The sequence below is a fragment of the Hemicordylus capensis genome, chromosome 1 (genome assembly GCF_027244095.1).
Source record: "Hemicordylus capensis ecotype Gifberg chromosome 1, rHemCap1.1.pri, whole genome shotgun sequence".
Classification (NCBI taxonomy): Eukaryota; Metazoa; Chordata; class Lepidosauria; order Squamata; family Cordylidae; genus Hemicordylus; species Hemicordylus capensis.
This window is the reverse complement of record NC_069657.1, coordinates 53567789-53587376: the sequence shown is the minus strand read 5'-3', so window position 1 is coordinate 53587376 and position 19588 is coordinate 53567789. Positions and strand designations below refer to the sequence as shown.

Genomic DNA, 19588 nt, shown 5'->3' with positions numbered 1-19588 from the left:
ATACAACGCAGATACTCTACCACTGAACCACAACCCCATCCCTTTCTTCCCCATCCCATTCAGCAGATCTTAACACAGTGTGCGTACTGTGGCTGTACAACCTATACTGATCCCTGGTCCCTCTGCACAGCAGTTTCTGGAAGCCACGGGCCATGCATGCAGCCAAATCAAGAGGCCGTATGGCTGGCATACAAAGCTTTGCACAACATCAGCCCTTTATTTTTTCTTCAGGGACTGCACTCCATAGTTCCAGATTTGCACTAAACCTGGCAACTTAGTTGCCAATATGGATGTGCCCACAGATTGTGTAAAAGCATTAACCAAAATTGCTCTGGTAATACTTCATGCTGAATTGGCAGCTTTTTCATTCAGTTAAAAAGACATCTCTGTTATCTTGCTATCATTAAAACACACACGAAAAAACCACCCTCTAGTGCTACCAATACAATCCTAGCATACAAATGAGATGAAGAAATCTTCATCTTATCAAATATTCATATTTTGAACAATACAAAGTTATGAATAAATAGCTCCAAATGTATTCCTTTGAAATTGCGAAGAAAAGCCGTTGTTTCTTAATGCCTGTTGAACATTGAACGGGTGTTGAACGGGTAGACTGATTCATCAAATGTTAAAGCTGTGCTCAGACCTTAAAAAAATAAAAAAGTAATAAGCTGTCAGAATAATTGCTAAGAACATACAAGGATTATCCAAAGTAAACTGCAGCCTGCAAAATGAGAATTGCATGTTAGCTAATTGTTAATTTTAGCAATTGCAATGGCTAATTAGTGTGGCACATATTGACTATTAGCATGATGCCCCAGCACCTGCTTTCCCCAATGAACCGATTTCTTCATTGCTTGTGCAGGAGCCAAATGTGTAATTATTGGCCATCATTGGGGCGATTTTTCAGTGATTCTTTTGTGCAATATGAATAAAGCATAATGACATATTTTATTAGAGGGCAAATAGCTGTTTGTTAATGGAAATGATTTGAAACCCAAGAAACTTGGAGCTGGGGATGTGTTTTCAGTATCAGCATGAATTCAAATGTATTCCCTTTTAACCATATAAAAGAAGCATAGAAATCAAATCTAAACTTAGTATAATATATTTAATGGTATGTGCAAACACAGCATTGATTAGCTACCTCAAATGTATTTCAGCCCTATGCCATTTGGGTGGTTTTGAAGGCTGCCAGGTTTCCACTTTGCTCTTTAAAACTCCTTTCTCTGGGTGAAGTCTTAGCAAAAAAAAAAAAAAAAAAAGCGCAGGGGGGGGGTTGCATTCGATTTTTTTAAAAAACCTCCCCAAATCATTTCTATGTAACAGCAGTACATTAAAGCAATACTTAATAAAGCATACATCCTTATAAAACAGGGTTATAGAGCACAGTCTAATTACCCCCTAAAGCACATGCTTGACGATATACATCACTATAAAAGTGTCACTCACAAAAAAGATTATTCAGATAACCACAGCAGGCAAATGAATGTCCAAATCTTGTAGATTGAGCAATTACATTTTTTTTTAAATGAAATATTCTTTTGAACTAGTGTGGATTATGGTGTAGAAATGTTTTACATCAAAATCTGTGAATAATTTTAGGATTGTCTTTGCATTGTATATCTTCATTTATATATCTTCATATGTATATCCTCATCTGTGTTTGTTTTAGAACAGCATGCATCTCTGCAGCCAATAAGACTACAAGATTGTTTTGATTAGATGTCACTGCCAGCAGACAACTTTTGCATTGACACCAAAAGTGGGGTAAAACTGGGTCACAATGTTGGTTCTGATGATAAGCCAATGACTGACAGAGGAAATGTACTCATGTGAGCAGTCTACTCACATGGCATGAGTTCATAAAGTCGAACTCATGCCAGACTGCCCCTTCTCTCCCTAAACTGCAAAAGTAACAATTTTGTCATTTTTGAGTTTATGGAAGAGAAAGTGATTTGCTGTGAATGTGAGACTCTGACATTACCCTGCTCACTTGAGTAGATCATTTAGATGAGCAGGTTCCCTCCTCCAAAAAAGGCTAGCCACTGACATATTTTTGGAACTATGACACACCATATTTTACACCACATACATAGGTGTAAATGTAGAGACAATTAATGGAAATCGAAATAGACTTGCATATTATTAAAGCCAGATCTACTGATGCAGCTAGATAATGTACATTTACATGGTTTGGGGAGCCAGCGTGGTGTAGTGGCTAGAGTGCTGGACTAGGACCGGGGAGACCCGAGTTCAAATCCCCATTCAGCCATGAAACTAGCTGGGTGATTCTGGGCCAGTCACTTCTCTCTCAGCCTAACCTACTTCACAGGGTTGTTGTGAGGAGAAACCTAAGTATGTAGTACACTGCTCTGGGCTCCTTGGAGGAAGAGTGGGATATAAAATGTAAAATAAATAAAATAAAATAAATGTAATAAAATTAGAAGTCTAATCTCTACTTCACATTGACTGACATACGGAGCAAGGATACAGAGTGAAACCTAACAGAACTTCCCAACAAACTGCACCAGTGTAGCCGGGAAGTGGCAATTTTTGACACCCTCCCCTTCCCCAGGAACATAAGAACAGCCCTGCTGGATCAGGCCCAAGGCCCATCTAGTACAGCATCCTGTTTCGCACAGTGGCCCACCAGATGCCGCTGGAAGCCACAGACAGGAGTTGAGGGCGTGCCCTCTCTCCTGCCATTTACTCCCCCACAACTGGTACTCAGAGGCACCCTGCCTTTGAGGCTGGAGGTGGCCCACAGCCCTCTGACTAGTAGCCATTGATAGACCTCTCCTCCATGAAGTCATCCAATCCCCTCTTAAAGCCATCCAGGTTGTTGGCTGTCACCACATCCTGTGGCAGAGAGTTCCACAAGGAAGCCCTCTGTGCCACCCAAAAATATATCCCTAAAGACAGTACAACCCTTAGGAACATATTATTATTATTACATTTATATCCCATTCTTCCTCCAAGGAGCCCAGAGTGGTGTACTACATACTTAAGTTTCTCTTTCACAACAACCCTGTGAAGTAGGCTAGGCTGAGAGAGAAGTGACTGGCCCAGAGTCACCCAGCTAGTTTCATGGCTAAATGGGGATTTGAACTTGAGTCTCCCTGGTCCTAGTCCAGCACTCTAACCACTACACCATGTTGGCTCTCAGGTAGCACAGAGGGCGTCCTGGGGAAGAGGATGGCATTACAATTGCTGCTTCCATGCTGTACCAGTGTAGTTAGTTGGGAAGTTTAGGCGGCTCTCTTGCTGTACCTCTGCATTCTTACTCTGTATGTCAGCCAAACTATTTTGGACTTGATTTTATTTTACCTATTAAGGATGTGCACAAACTGAGGTTCAAGCACAGGTTTGGCGCTGTGGCAAGTGGGAGCTTTTTGGGCAAGGTCTTAGAGTGTGTGGTGGTGTCCCAGCTACAGAGGGTTTTGGATGATACAGATTATCTAGACCCTTTTCAATCTGGCTTCTGTCCTGGATATAATGGGACTGAACCTGCCTTGGTCGCTCTAGTGGATGACCTACGCTGGGAGTTAGACAAGGGGAGTGCGTCCATGTTGGTTCTGCTGGATCTCTTAGCATCGTTCGATACCTTTGACCATGGTATCCTTCTGGACTACCTCTCAAGTATAGGGATTGGAGGCACTGTTTTGGAGTGACTTCAGTCTTTTCTTGGAGGAAGGGTCAACTACTGGGTCAACTAATGCTCGGCTCCGTGGCCATTGCCTGTGGAACATAGGAAGCTGCCATATACTGAGTCAGACCATTGGTCCATCTAGCTCAGTATTGTCTTCACAGAATGTCAGTGACATCTCCAAGGTTGCAGGCAGGAATCTCTCTCAGCCCTATCTTGGAGAAGCCAGGGAGAGAACCTGGAAACTTTTGCTTTTCCCAGAGCGGCTCCATCCCTTGGGGGGAATATCTTGCAGTGCTCACACTTCTAGTCTCCCACTCATATGCAACCAGGGCAGACCCTGCTTATCTAAGGTGACAAGTCATGCTTGCTACCACAAGACCAGCTCTTCTCCCTAAGTCTCATGGGGTTCGGTTTTGTCCCCATGCTGTTTAACATATACATGAAACTGCTGGGAGAGGTCATCTTGGGACTCGGAGTTGTCAGCAATATGCAGATGACACTCAGCTCTATCTCTTCTTGTCACCTGATGCTAGGGAAGCAGTACGTCCTGAATCAGGGGCTAGAACCAGTGATGTGTTGGATGTGGGTTAACAAACTGAGATTGAATCTGGGCAAGATGGAGGTACTGTTGGTACCTTCAACAGGAGAGCCAATCGGGATGAGGAGATTCTACTGGTTCTGGATGGGGTTGCACTCCCCTTGAAAGAGCAAGTGTGGCGCATGGGGTAATGCTGGACCTGGCTCTGCTTTTGGAAGCTCAGGTGGGGACAGTGGCCAGGGGTACCTTTGCATGGCTTCGGCTAGTGCACTAGCTACATCCCTTTCTCGAGAAGGCAAGTTTGGCTACTGTTACCCATGCCTTAGTCATGTCAAGGCTAGATTACTGTAATGTGCTCTATGTGGGACTGTCCCTGAAGAATATTCGGAAACTGTAGCTAGTGCAAAACGTGGCAGCTAGGATGTTATCTGGAGCTGCCCATTGGGACCATATTACCCCCATTTTGAAAGAGCTACATTGGCTGCCAATCTGTTTCTAGGTCCAATTCAAGGTGCTGGTTTTAACCTTTAAAGCTCTAAATGGTTTGGGCCCTGGATACCTGAAGGACCTCCTGCTCCCAAGGGTTTCTGACGAGGTCACCAGAGGGGGCCCTGCTCTGTGTGCTGACAATGAGGGAGGCTCGCCTGACATGTATACGGGACAGGGCCTTCTCAGTCATTGCCCCCAGACTTTGAAAGCTCTCCTGGGTGCTTTCCAGACTAGACCCTACAACAGGGTCAGGACATATCTTGGAAGCATGCTTCCACACTTCCTGCGTCATGACACAGCAGTCCGTATGGGGACAGCAGTGTACTATTCACATTTCCAATGCCTTGTTGCGAATTTAATAGCTGCAATGTAGAGCAAGGACATCGTACATCCGGCGTGAAAAAGTTGCTGTTGGGGGGGGGGGGGGTTGTTAGTTGCTGCGAGACTGCTTTCCTGCTGTTTACGTCCTGAATGTGATTTGCCCAAATGGAGGCATTGTGCTGCTGTTCCAGCAGCTAGTCTGGGAAGTGCCCTGGTGAGCCTCCGCTCCCCCGGCCAAGCAAGTAAAATCTTGGCTTTTTACCCAGGCTTTTAAATAAGTGTTCCTGCTGCTTTGTATTGTTCATGTTTTTTAAACTATTTGTATTTGTATTTGTATATTTTATTTTAATTTTTATTGTGTCGTTTTTATTTTATTTGTAAACTGCCTTGAGATTATTTTAATAAAAGGCGGTATAGAAATTTTACAATCAATAAATAAAATAAAGGAGGAGGAGGAGACAAGCTCCTTACCTGCTCTCTGCTGTCTCATGCAGCTTCCTGCTGGAGCAGCGCGTGTCCCAAGTACCCATGCATGGTGCCAGCACACACATGGCATCCGTGGATGCCATTTGCATGGTCAGTAACACTATGCTGACCACACAGATTATGCATGCACATGCATGGATGCCATGTGTGTGCTGGTGCCATGTGCCACCCTAGCAGGAAGCTGCATAGGGCAGCGGAGGGCAGGTAAGGACATGCTCTCCTCTTTCTGAAAGCTCCCGCTCGCCCTGTGGCACCAAACCTGTGCCCGAAGCTCGGTTTGTGCACATTATTGCCCATTGCTTACACAGATTGAGCACAATCCAGTCAAAGCCAAACACTGCTGGTCCCATTGATTTCAAAGGGAGAATGAAGAACATGCTTAACTTTTTCCCATTTCGATGAATTTGGCATTAACATTGGCTGGATCGCACACATTTTTATTTACTGTGCATATGCACTTTTAATATGGTTTTCAGTTTGCTCTTTGTCTGACTTCACAGCAATCCTGTGCTCACTGGAATACTGCCAAAGGACAATTTTTGGATGTGCCAGTCACTTAATACAGCTCTCCGTTTGTATGGGCTCAAGTGCAGCCTACTCAAGAGACTGCTTTTTCCCATATGGGTGCCTTCTTGAGCTCACTTCTTGTATGCCAAGCGAGGACCACAAAGGAGCTGTAGAGAAGTATTGTCAGTGGCAACCCCTCCGTTGTAGAATTCCTTTTCTCAAGAGACTTGCCAAAACCTGAACATCATTCAGTAGTATTGTGAGACGGTATTATTGAGTCTTGCTCTGGTGACCAAAGTTAAAGCTAGCGTGGGTTGGAATTTTAATCTGCTTGGTGTTGTTTCTTACATTTTAACAGACTGTGCCCCACCCCACCCCACTATACATTTTAAAGAACTGAACTACACTAGTTCTCAGGTATGTGACTTTTAAAGTCAATAATGTAAGCTCTAATTAATATACTTTGTGTATGGATGATCCCAGGTTCAAAACTGGTATCTCTATTTAAAAGTATTGTAGGTGGAAGGTCTAGGAAATACCTTTGCCCAAGCTATAAAGGAGAGAGCTGGTCTTGTGGTAGCAAACATGACTTATCCCCTTAGCTAAGCAGGGTCCACCCTGGTTGCATATAAATAGGAGACTAGAAGTGTGAACACTGCAAGAGATTCCCCTCAGGGGATGGAGCTGCCCTGAGAAGAGCAGAAGGTTCCAAGTTCCCTCCTTGGCTTCTCCAAGATAGGGCTGAGAGAGATTCCTGCCTGCAACCTTGGAGAAGCCGCTGCCAGTCTGTGAAGACAATACTGAGCTAGATAGATGGACCAATGGTCTGACTGAGTATATGGCAGCTTCCTATGTCTTGGAGAATTGCTGCCAGTCAGAGTAGACAATTTTGAACTAGATGGGCCAATGACTGGCCTGCTAATGAGGCATATAGTGTAGCAGCCACTTCTGATTACAGATCTGCAGCCCACCACTTCTGGCCACTTCTCCAGTTGCTTCATTAGCAGTCAGGCGGCCTCTCCTATTTGCAGGTGGTGGCAGCAGTGCTCCTGCTGCCACCACCACTCATCTTTCTCCCTCCTCCTCATCTACCCTAGTCTCTGCCATTGGAAAAGGCAGGGGGCGGGCATGGAGGAGGAAGAAGTACATTGAGTTCTCCACATATTTCCTTTTGCCCAGTACCGGGCAGGATGGACAAATGGGAGAAGGATGGTAAGAAGAAGAGTGCAGCTGCCACCCTCATGTCAGGGAAGACTGGGAAGTGGAAATTGGCATGTGGTATGCTTTGGGGGCTTCCAAGAGTAAGCAACAGTGACTTCCCACATTGTTTCAGGTGCTGGATAGCCTTGGGCCAGGCCTGTAGTCTGACACATATATGGCAGATGTATGTTTTCATGTTTTCATATGCAAGATCCAACTCAGACCTATGATAAGAAGAGTAGGAACATTGGTCCATCTTGCCCAGTACTGTGACTGACAGCAGCTCTCTCAGATATCAGACCATGTTCTTCTGCAGGAGTCTGCACAACCTTTTGTGGAAGCAGGAAAACTGCTGTAGAATCTATCTGTTATGGCTTTTGTGATAAATTCTTGCACTTGTGCGAGCATTTGCAGGACCGCACTAGCCGCTATTTTCCTCCCACTCCTGGTTCTTTGGATCCAGCCCTTTGAAAAACGACTATACTCATTCCAACAATTAAAAAAAAATTATTTACAAACATGAGGAAGAAGCCATGAATAGGCACTTTCTTTTCTCTCCAAGGGCCTATAGCTTCTCTACTGTTTCAAGATGCAGATATATGTTCAGTATTCAGGTTCACTGTTTGACCCATTAAACTAGTATTGAGGAATAATTTGTGTGTTTTCCCAGTATGACTGCATGTAGAATGGGGCTCATTTCCACAAGTTTGAATAAATTTATCCAGTTCAGTGAACCTGTTGTTAAGCTTAGCAAAACTCAGTAGGTGGCTTTAAAGTCCTGTAATTAGCCCATTACTTAAAATCTGTAGTTTAGATTTTTGCACATTGGTTAATAAGTATAACATGCTTCATATATATAAATAACATTACATTAAATGATGCTGCATAAAGGAATTAAAGGCCAAAGTAGTTAAATAAAATACTTGAAAGAGACCTTAAATTAGCATGTTTAATTCCAACTCATTGAACAGCAAAAGACTTGCAGCCTTACTGTAACATTTCCATATGACAACACGCAATAATTGACAGAAATGCAGAAATTTAGCCTCCTTGTTTGTTTTTGATTTTGTTTTGGCCTTCTAACTTGTGTATGATTTTGGATGAAGTTTGTAATTAATACGTACAAAATATTCCAAAATTCCCATTATTCCAGTATTGCAATAATTCCAATTACTGCTATAAGCATAGTTATGAATTACCATAACTACCTCTTGCTTGAACACTTTCTGTGTAATTTGTTTAGAGCTCATTGGGCTTTTTATTTAAAAGTATCTGTTAAGAAAACAGAAAGTGGGGTCAATTACTTCATATGAACTGAAGTACCGGTATAAGTTTTGTACTTTACATGAGCTGGCTGAAATTCCATGTTAGTGCACTGGAAAATTACAGCTTGGTATTTTTCATATACTATAATTGTATGCGTTTTAAAGTCCAAGACACAATATTTGGTGCTGAGAAGCCACCAATAAGTGTGTGGGAAAACTTTAGTAATGTTATAAAACAGGTAAGGATCATTCAACTTATTTTGAACTTTAGACATGACAGAATTTAGACAACCATATTGAAATGTTTAACATAAAACTATCACTGTGTTTCTAGATTTGGGTTATTTTGAAGAAGTCAGGTAAGTGGCATAGCACATACAAGCCTAAGTTTACTTGAGAAAGAACCTGATATACAATTTGCAGTCAAGTAATGCTGAATCTGTTCAGTCTCATTATGGGGACATGGAGCACATGGCAGTTAATTTAAATAGGGAATTTTAACTATTCATTCGAAGATGAAGCTGGTATGCAGAAAAACCTGGAGAACATTTATGAGCCAATCTACACAGAATGCAGAATTTGGTAGTGGAATTCTGGGCTGTACCACTTTAGACTGTAGGTGTGGTGTCTTATTTCTGACTCCATGTCTGACTCACAAAGGTAGGTGGTTGATTATTTATTTATTTACTAGTGTTTTCAGGCCCGTTAAATAACGGGCGCTAGTAAGTGATCCGGGCCCACCCCCACTCCCTCTTGCCCTCCCCCCTCCCCAGAAGTCTTGCGCTCCACCCACCACTCACCCGGCAACTTTAGTCAGTTGGGGCCCAGTCTTCCCCTTGCCACCGCCTCCATGGCCACGCTGCCGGTCCGATCTGGGCCGCCCCCGCCTAACATTCCCGGCCGGGCAAGGGACCCAAAGTGTCTCCGCCACCGGGCGTTGCCGGCGCCGCCAGGCCTTGGCGGCGGCTCCACCACCACCTTGGGCGGCTTTCCTCGCCGCCTCTTGCCCCCGCCCGGCTTCCTCTGGCCCCCCGCCCGTCTTCCTCTGGCCGAGACGGCGGCTCTGCCGCCGTCTCGGCCAGCTTACCCCGCCGCCTCTCTCCTTGCTTCCCAGCTTCTTCGGGCGGCCGCTTCTGGCCGCCCAACATGGCCGCCGGGTGCTGGCGGTCGTGTCTCTCTTGGACTGTTCTGAGCATGCGCTCCGCGCATGCTCAGAACAGTCGAGGCACGAACGCACGCTTGGTGTCCGTCCACGGACGGACACCAAGCGTTTTATTAGAGAGGATTTATTCGATTTATATACCGCCCTTCCAAAAATTGCAGTTTACATCAAAGTAAAAACAATTAAAATCAATTAACAATCAAAATCAAAACTATAAAAACAGCATAAAACTAATTACTAATTAACAGTTAAAACATTTAAACAGTTAAAAACCCTGGAGAACCAGGTCAAGCACTTACAGCAGTTGAAAAAAAATTACAATAAATTAAAAACCCTGGAAGGCCAGGTCAAGATAGGTTTTAAGAGCTCTCCCAAAGGCCAACAATGAATTCACATTACAGATTTCTGCCGTAACAGTGCTAACAGTCCTCTGAAAACAGCTTTTCAGTAGCATTTTATCATTATTGACGTTGATGATTACATACTTGGCTATTAGGGATGTGCCCGAATAGTCTTTGGCACCAGCGGGGGTAGTACTTTAAGGGCGGGGGAGGGTGTACTCACACCCCCCGCCGCGTTTCCCCCGACGGCGCTCTCCAAATTTCAAGCCCCTCAGGGCGGCAGCGTTCCTCCCTGCCACCCCATTCCCCCCATCAGCCGGAAGTGGCCAGAAGTTGCAAGCGCGCGTCCACCCGTCTGCCGTGCGCACGAGTGCACAATGGGCGCACTCGCAACTTCCGGCCACTTCCGGCCAACGGGGGGAACAGGGCGGCAGGGAGGAACGCTGCCACCCCAAGGGGCTTGAAATTTGGAGAGCGCCAGCGGGAGAAACACGGCGGGGGGGTGAGTACACCCTCCCCCACCCTTAAAGTACTACCCCTGCCGGTGCCGAAGCACCAAATCCCGCCCCAGCACTGAAACGTTTCGGAGGCCTTTACAATTGCCTCCAAAACGTTTCGGGCACAAGCCTATTGGCCATGTGCATCTATGGTGGAGGGAGAAAATCCTGTGAACAGAGCTAACTGTGGCAGGAGGTTCGGTCCTCCCATGTTTCCACTTGTAATATTACAGGAATGTTGGCTAGGTTACCTTGATGTCCATCTCAAGTTTGAAATTAATCTAATTGTTCTCAGATCAATTAAAAATCAGCTCGGTCCCTTCAAGCTTCCAATGAGAGCTGCCTCAATGTCCAGCCACTCCTACTGCGCCACCTATGTACAGGAGCACCCAAGGTCTCTCAACAGGGATCCCTGACTCCCTTTTTGGAAATTAGCATCAAGGAGGAAAAAACAGCAGTATGAACAAAGTAGTGACAGAGAGGGACCCTATTCATTTGAGAGGTGTGTGGACTGCATGGAAACAGGCCTCTTTTATGCAAAATACTCAAGTGCTTCAGGAAGGCCAAGGCCCTTTAGCATCTCTTCAAGACTATTTTAAGTCTAGACACTTCACTGAAAAATTGTTGGGAAGCTTGATGGCTTCCACACACTTGTAATACAGTCAACAATGACTGTATCAATGACTGCATCGCCAACAATGGTTTTCCCAATCACGGTTTTGAGTATCTGGGACTGGGAAATTGTGACTGGTCTCGCCAACCGTGACCTGAGTAGCAGGGGTTTAGCAAGATTTTGTAGTGATGGGGGCGGTTCTGCAATTTTGGTTCAAACGTTCAATCTGCTCATTCCTCTTGCTGACACTGCCAGCTCCTCTGATTTAAAATGACTTTGAGTTGTTTGGGGGGGTTTCAAAATTTCCCAGAGGTTCAATTTGTTTACTCCTCTTGCTTATTCTTGATTATTTTAAGGGATTCTAGGTGATTTTGGGCAAATATTTTGTATTTTTCTTTGATTTTTCAGTCTTTTTGAGACCACAGTTCCCCTAACCCCCAGTTTCCCATTGATTTCAAATGCTCGCCAACCACAAATTTGTCAACGGCGAGGTTTTGCCAGAATAGAACCCTCGTAGTTGGCAAAGGATGACTATACCATAGTCTGGACGGCAGTGAAATGAAACATTCACCTAGGCCATTTGTGAGATAATATATATGGAGCACTATACAAATGATATTAGTTTTGAGAACTGGCTTATTCCATCAGTATTCAAAAAGAAGAGTCCCTGTCACCCACATTTCAAAGCACTCACATACAGAGAACCTGCCTTTCTAGTACCCTTGCTAGGCAAGTAACTGGAGTTTTGTAATTTCCTTGCACTTGGGAACATGGTCACTAATCCTACTCTATGCAATGAAGGAATAGCCATCCTAAACTGCATAGAGGTTTTGAAGGAGCCCAACCCAAGAAACAAGTCAAGCCCAGACACACACTCTATAGAAGGAAGCTCACAATTCATTTCACTACAGTACATGAACCCAGTTTAACTGAGAGCTATGCTAAGTGGCATGGAAAACTGAACCTGAACACAAAAACTGATTTAGTCCCGTCCCCCCCCCCCCCCGCCAATGACCCAGAACTTATCCCAAACCTAAAATCTCTTGGTCACCTTAGACCTGAACTGGAACTGAACCATATATGCAAAAAGTAGTAATCATTGCAAAATAAGTGCTTCAGTAATCAGGAGATTCTTTTGAGGGTGATGGGGACTCTTCTCTGCTCCATCTATATACAGAATGAAATAAATTGTATTTCCCAGGTGTTTTCCAGATAACACCCTGCAACAGTTTCACAACGTGTCCACTAAGTACCCCTCCATATTTCCCATGTTCTGACATCGCAGTCACTCTGCTGTCAGCAGGGTGCCGTTCATATTTCCGATGCCTTGTTTTGGATTTTATTGATGTGTTGTAGCCCTATAACGTTGTATATGCATTGCAGGAAAGTAGCTGTATTTTTCCATTGTAGGAGGCTTGCTCCGTCATATATGCATTGCAGTGTGGTGTGCTATGGACAGTTCAAATCACGGTGCAACCATTTGTTGAATTTTACAGTTCCTTTCTGTCCCGTCAATGAAATTTTTTTCCCCCACCTTGGTTCTTGCACAAAAGTGCAACCGAATTTTCATTTGCTTTTGGCTTTTGATTTCTATCACATTTGTTTCTGTTTTTTAATCAGACTTGTTTTTAGGACACATTCATATTTCCTCCTTTTTTGTGCGCTATGGATTGGCTGGCTCATTCGGCAGATCAAGGAACTGTTGATATGTACGGCCACTTTTTTAAAAAATGTTATTGCTCCATTTCCTGCACAAGGGCGCAATCTCCTCTCACTCTCATTTCAGCTTTTGGACCTAGCTTTTGGTCACATATTTCTCTGCAATTTGATATGTATTTTTTTTAAAAAATAATTCTGTTCCATTTCATTTCCACTTTCGGCCTTAACTTATACTCTTGCTAGTGCAAAGCAGAGCAGATTGAGCTGCGCTTCCCACTGCTGGCAGCTTTGCGCAAAGGCACCAAGATTTTTTTTTTAAGAGTTTGTCATGTCAGCGGTTCCCCACCCCCTCTGTTGTCCCAAAATTGGGGTTTGTGCCTGGCATGAAAGAATCAATGATCACACCAAGGGTGGAAATCTTTCAAAGTTTATTCTGCACAGAATAAAGGTGCTGAGGATCGCTCCCAAGCACACACAGAAAACTTAGCATCAGGCTTATATAGGAAAACTTACAAAGTTTCAGTCACACCAGCCCTCCACTATCTCCCCCTCCCATCTCTGCTAGTTAGCATACACCATCCTTCTGGTTTTCAAGTGTAACTTTTGTGTATTCCGTTATCCCTCGCACTTACAGAACAAAGAGCTATTCTTCTTTCTTTCTTATGGGAAACAGAAGTGATTCATACATTGGTTAATCCTGTTGCAAGCAAGCAGCTAAAGCAGTCAGCTGACTGCTACATCCGCATTTTAGCTTAATGACCTTACATATGGTGGGGTGGTGGTGGTGGTAATGGCTGTACCCTGGCCCATCACCTCCATGACCCTATTGGCCTGAAATAGGGGTGGGGGGGCAGTGAATGCAATTCAGGTGGAATATGGACACCCCCTGCCTGGAAAATATGCTGCAGTGGTGGGCAATATGAACAGACAAGATCCTGTCACAATGCATTGAAAAACGCACCAAGAAACACTGTACTCGCTGTTTTAAGCCGCTGCCTCATACCATCTCACTTTGCAACACTTCAACCGGCACTATTCTCGTAGTCTGGAAAACACCCCAGTGAGACATCTGAAAAGAAGAGGAGGAGGAGGAGGAGCAGGAGAGATTGGTAGGCAGATCCTAGGACTAGCAGTCCTCCTGTGCAGAGGTCTGCAAACTCACAGGCTGTTGTCCAGCAACAAGGCCTCCACTCAATATGGAGGATTCTTTAACTCAGGCAGAAAGTTTATTATTACTACTTGGCACTACATTTCCTCCTTGGTTCCTTTCCACTGTTCATCCTAAACCAAGCACTTTCCTGTTTTGTTTTGTGTTTTCAATCCTGTTGCTTTTTGTTTGTAAGACTCTTTTTAAAAATGCACAAAAAATAAATCACTTAAATAACTATTTAATTTGAGAAACATGATGTATTTTATCTCTTTATTTATTTATCTATTTATTTTCTTGTATAGAGTTGCAATACAAGCAAAAAATAGTATGATATTATTGAAATGTATTTGAACTGGTTCAAAATGTCTGAACCTGTTATTAAACCACTTTTCAAACTTAGCGTCTAAACTGAAGAATTAAAAAGTACTGATGAACCTGGATGGAATCTGAACTCAGATTTTTAATGCTCATTTTCTAATTACCTTCTTAGTGGCTGATTTCTTAAGAATGAGGTCCCAGATTACATATATCTTTTGACCTAGAAACCTGGCCTCTTAACTCGAGATACGTGAACAATGCCCAACAGTTTATTAACTCATTGTGTGGAGATACAGATCCTAAAGATGTACCAGTAAGTAGCTGAATATAGCCTAACTAGACTTGAGTCATTCATACATGAATAAAACAGGAAAGATATAGAGCAGAAATACACTTTATATCAGGAAATGTGTTTTCCAAATGTGTGGGGGGAGGGGGAGGCATTTTCAGGGGAGGAATTTGCAGGTGGGGCAGTTAATCCCCTCCCCAATGTCATACAGTGCTCCCCTGCAAATGCACCCCTCCCAGGACATTTTCCTCTACAGCTTCTTCCAGACTTGGGGGGTGGGGGGACAGCAGCAGGAGGGCATCTGCAGAAGAGAACTGGCTAGCATGGAAAGTTAATGACTGTCTCACAGCTACTAGTTCTCCCCTGAAAATGTCCCTGCATTACCAGGGAGTTCTCCACACAGCAGGCTTTACCGTGAGTTTTCTGGTAAGCTTTAATATGAACTCAAAGTTATCCCAAAAACTAGATGCAAAAGGTCGATTTTTTTTTACCCCATATGTAAATTGGGCTGCATGCTAATGTTCAGTGAAAAACCCAAATTGTGTGTGAAGTGCTCCCCAAGAGCTCACAGGGACTTTGGGGTAAATCTGCCCAATATGTGAACGCACACCCTCCATTCTGGAGGAGATGCAAGCTAAAGGGCTTCAAAAGTCGAGTGTGAAAAACTTCCAGTACAAGGCAAATACAGTAAGTGAAACTCATGTTTGCCCCATAACATTTGTTTCTGCCCTTTTTGTCAAAAGAGAATTGCATTTACTGATCTGATTTGTCGTTCACCCTGTTTTGAAGAATAAAGACGAGTTGGGTACCAACATATTAGTTGGTACACATCAGATAAGAATAGCCACAATCTTTTCAATCTTAAAATTCTTGCAACATTCCATAATTTCCTTGGCCACCAAAAGCCAACTTAAATTGTTTTGTTTTGTTTTTTAAATATGGCAATCTGATACTAACTATGTTTACTAAGAATTAAGTCCCTGTGCCTGGGATCCCTCCCAACCTACACGTGCTGCACATGCTTGCGGGGGCAACTTTTAAGCTTCCCCTTCCAGTGGCAGCTCCTGAGCATACCATACAATTAAGATCATGGGGCTATCCTGAGTAGCACCCAATAAGGCATATGGAACTGCTGCCAGAAGAAAATGTCTCTTCCTCCATGTGTGAGTAGAAGCATGGGTGAGCAGAAGCATTCATGGGATGGGTGACACTGTTTTGAAAAAAACAGTGTCACCCATGTAACACTGAACAGGGATTCCCAGATGATGTTGACGACAACTCCCATCATCCCCAGCCAAAGGCCGCTGAAGCTGTGGATGATGGGAGTTGTGGTCAACAACATCTGGGAATCCCTGGTACAGGGACCATGGGTCATGTGTCTTGAGCTGATTTTAATTGGACTTATTTCTAAGTAAGTATGCTTAGGACTGCACCTTTGCTCTGCTTTCAGAAAAAGCTTCATTTAGAGTTGGAGGGGGTCTTCAAAAGAAAGAAGGTCCATATCATGAAAGAGTCCTAATTCAAAGAATATTCATGTTATTTGCAGTTAAAATCAAATTGCAGATTATATTTCTCTGTGCTTATCTGGTACCCAATTTTATTCTGTTTGTTATCTGTGCTCATTTCATTTTCTCACAATAAACTAACAGAATATAGCAATGATTATCTTTAAGCAGTTGAGCCAATTTCTTTTCTTTTCTTGGGGGCGGGGAGGGAGATGTCTATCTTTAATAGGGCTGATGGTGGATAGTCCTTTGTAAAACTGCCTGGTACACAGTTTTATAGTTAACTGTCTTTAGTTCTAACAATGAATTGGTTAATTAAATATTACTACAGTACCTCAATACAACTAATATTATTTGGCAACAATGAAGGGCTCCTTCAATTAACTTACACAGGCAGTTCATTTTTTTTTCATAAAATTACCTTAAATGCAATATGAATCAAATGAAATACAGATAACTGACCCTTCTATCAGCACCAAAACCCTTTCCACAGAAGACAGCTGTAATTAAAATATACATATGCATAGTGATCCATATTTTAAATATGTGGTTAAAGTATCAACAGATATACCATATGTCAATTCACTATTGCTTTTTACCATTTGTGGTTTGAAACTTTCTGGGGTTTTTTAATGAGTTAAGAAAACATTTTATTTAAGTATACATTATAGATATCTTATTATTTCTATCATGTCCCTCCATTCCAACCCCACCTTCTACCCTAAGTACAATCAAACTCCATACCTTGCGGCATGTAATGACTGTTTAATTGGTCACTCCAGTAATTTCCAAAAATATGTTTATATTAAAATCTCTGTATGGGAAACATTAAGAGTATTCTTCAGTGGACCTTGTTTAAGCCACCAATAGAAAACTAGGATGTTTTGTCAAATATTGAGTTGGGCAAATATGATCAAGAAAGCAAATTATTGTCTTTGAATTAAATGAAATAAGTGCCTGTATAGAAAAACAGTCAGAGACCACAGTTTGAGAAATTACTCTGCTGACAACCAGAAGCAGAGGAATTGAAAAAGATGGAGGGAGAAAAGGAAGAAGGAAACTTGGTGAATTGGTAATCTAAATGGAGTGTATATAAGAAGTTATGCATTACACATTAGTGATCCAGAGGTTTTTTCAAAACATAACAAAACAAAAAGGAAGCTTGAGATCTGTCCCTGTTCAGAACAAGAACGCTTTGCTCCTGCTGTTGTCCATGAAACTCCTTTATTTTCCCCCGAGACAAAAGAAACTATACTCTGAAGTACAAGAGCCTAAAACCTGTCAAACTTTTTTTTTGTTGCAAAAATTATTAATATACAACTTGCCCAAATTTTGCCCAGTGTCTGATGATAAGTTAGCAGGAATACTTTGAGCCTTTTTACCCACTGATGAGAGAAGTTTGGCTTTTTTGTGAAGTTAAACTTTTAGAAAGTTAATCTTCTGGGGGTGGGGGAAGAAATACATCAACCTCTAATTAGGCTGTCCATCATTGCTGAGAACAACAACTGCCTACCAAGCATGCTGAATTATTAAAATGTATTGATCTGGGAAGGCAAATTTAAAATACTGGAGCAGTTTCAGCGGACAGCCCTTGATTGTACTTGCGTGTCACACACAGCTCTAATTGGAAGGCCCCCGTCCTCATCTGCACACTTGCTTCCAGGCATACAAGAAATGATCAATGGAGGGAAACAGGGTCAATCGAGCCAGACTGTGAGTAAAATTAAAATAGTCAAATGTCTAAACATTTAGCTGCAAAGAGGAAATCTTTAGACCCACCCACGCTGTATTCTGAAGCAAAGAGAGCTCTGGCAACCATTATCCATATACCTCCAAGTAGTTTGCAGCCTCCATACAAAAATCTCGTTTCCACTAAGAAATGGCTATTTCTGCACATTTATTCGCCTTCCTCCTCCCCCCCCCCACTCCGAAATGCTTGCTAATTGCTGCAATGGCCATTATAAAGAATAATTTTCGCTTAGTGGAAAAAAAGAGAAGGGAATGAAGAGAACATTTTCTGGTTTTGTTCCTCTGCAGAGGCTCTATTCAGGCCTGCCTGAATGCTCAGCGTTTCACTGCTACATTTATTATGCTGAGAGGTCAAGTATTACACAGCATCTTGTATGACGCTTTGCATGCTAAGTATTTCACTTCACAAATTGACCCTTCGGTGTACTTACGACATAATGCTTTAAAAACCCTGCTAAAACGCAGGACAATTAGCAATACTTTGCCTCTCGCTTAACAATGGGGACACCAATGTACGTGATTGCATTTACAGTGGCGCTTTCTTCCCCCAAACATTTTTGACACATTAAGGTACTTTTGAATTGTGCAATACCAGTCGCCTCACGCCTTGAATGGCTTTTTCCAGCATGCTGAGGCCAAAGAGAAAACCGCAAGCTGGAGTTTTAGGACAAAATTGACAAGAATTTCAGGCATGGCCCTATGAAGCACCAATTAGAGGGATATTATATCATAAAAAGCGGTAATATCCTTTCTCAGCCTTGCGCAGCAGCCAATACAAAATAGGGTGTGATTTTAAAAGGGGGACGTATGGTTTGAACTCTTGAGACTGCTACATTTAATTAGAAGTTCAGGGAGGGAGGAAGAGGGGAGAATAGCTTGATTAGGAGCACATGAACTGGGCAGCCCACCTACCTGAAGTGGCTCAAGGATGGAAGCCCACCGCAGTTAGATGTGCCTGCCATTTCTTAGTGGATGGCTGCCTGCAGTAATTAATTGGCAGGGCAAGAGCTGCTGTGGCTGAAGCCTTCCAGGAAGTCACACCCTCTGGCCTGGGAGGCCCACCCCCTCAAATCAAAATATGTATGGGTTGATTGTGCTGCTGACTTATGGGACTTTATATTTGGTGGTAATGGGCTGATCCAGCATTCCAATATGAAGAATCAGGCAATCAGCATTTTCCAGCATTTTAACTAGAATAGTTTATAATTGTAGGATTTCCGCCCACACACACACACCTTTCCAGCTAGCCTCTCCAATACTGACTGCAAAGCCACCTGGAATGTTAGTAAGAGTCATAACATCTGTAGCCTAAGACATCACTGATGACCAGCAACACACTCCCTTCCATGCTTGTGCCCTTTGGATAATTTTGTAGAGAGACTGAGCTCTCCCTCCTGGACCTCTCCCAGGTGGCACTTTTTGATTTATTTAGGTTGTGCACACGCCCCAAACTGCTGGCGGGGTGCAGGGCTGGTGGGGAGGCAGGCTCCTGCCTGCCTCCCCACACATGACCGATTTATTTTTACAAGCTCTGGCACACGAGCCGCACTGTAGCAAGCAGCAGAGCAGGCAGGCAGAGGAGGAAGTCCTCCGGCATCCCTCAATGCTCTGTGCCTCTTGAGGATCCTTCCTCAGCCTAGAACTCTTGCCACTCGGCTGTGTGTGTGTGTGGTGTGTGTGTGGGCTGCCTGCAACACACACACACACAACCCTTAACCTAGGGATAAGGATACAAAATACAAAGTGATGGTTTTACCTATATAGCCCTCCACAGCTTGGTATTAAAGAGAGTGCCTCTTCTGTCATGAACCCTCCTGCCTATTAAAATGATCTGGGGAGCTCTG

At 43.3% G+C, this 19588-nt stretch overlaps 1 long non-coding RNA gene across 2 annotated transcripts; it reads right to left on the bottom strand.

The window, feature by feature from the left end:
- Positions 1-477: 477 nt before the first annotated feature.
- LOC128340327 (uncharacterized) lies at positions 478-14029 on the bottom strand. 2 transcript variants are annotated; one of them, XR_008313601.1, is made up of 2 exons: positions 13695-14029; positions 478-649 (listed from the first exon to the last, which is right to left on the bottom strand). It is a non-coding gene; the product is annotated as an uncharacterized LOC128340327 (long non-coding RNA). The 2 variants fall into 2 exon arrangements; XR_008313600.1 differs by lacking the exon at positions 13695-14029 and adding an exon at positions 9262-9476.
- Between the last annotated feature and the right edge of the window lie 5559 nt (positions 14030-19588).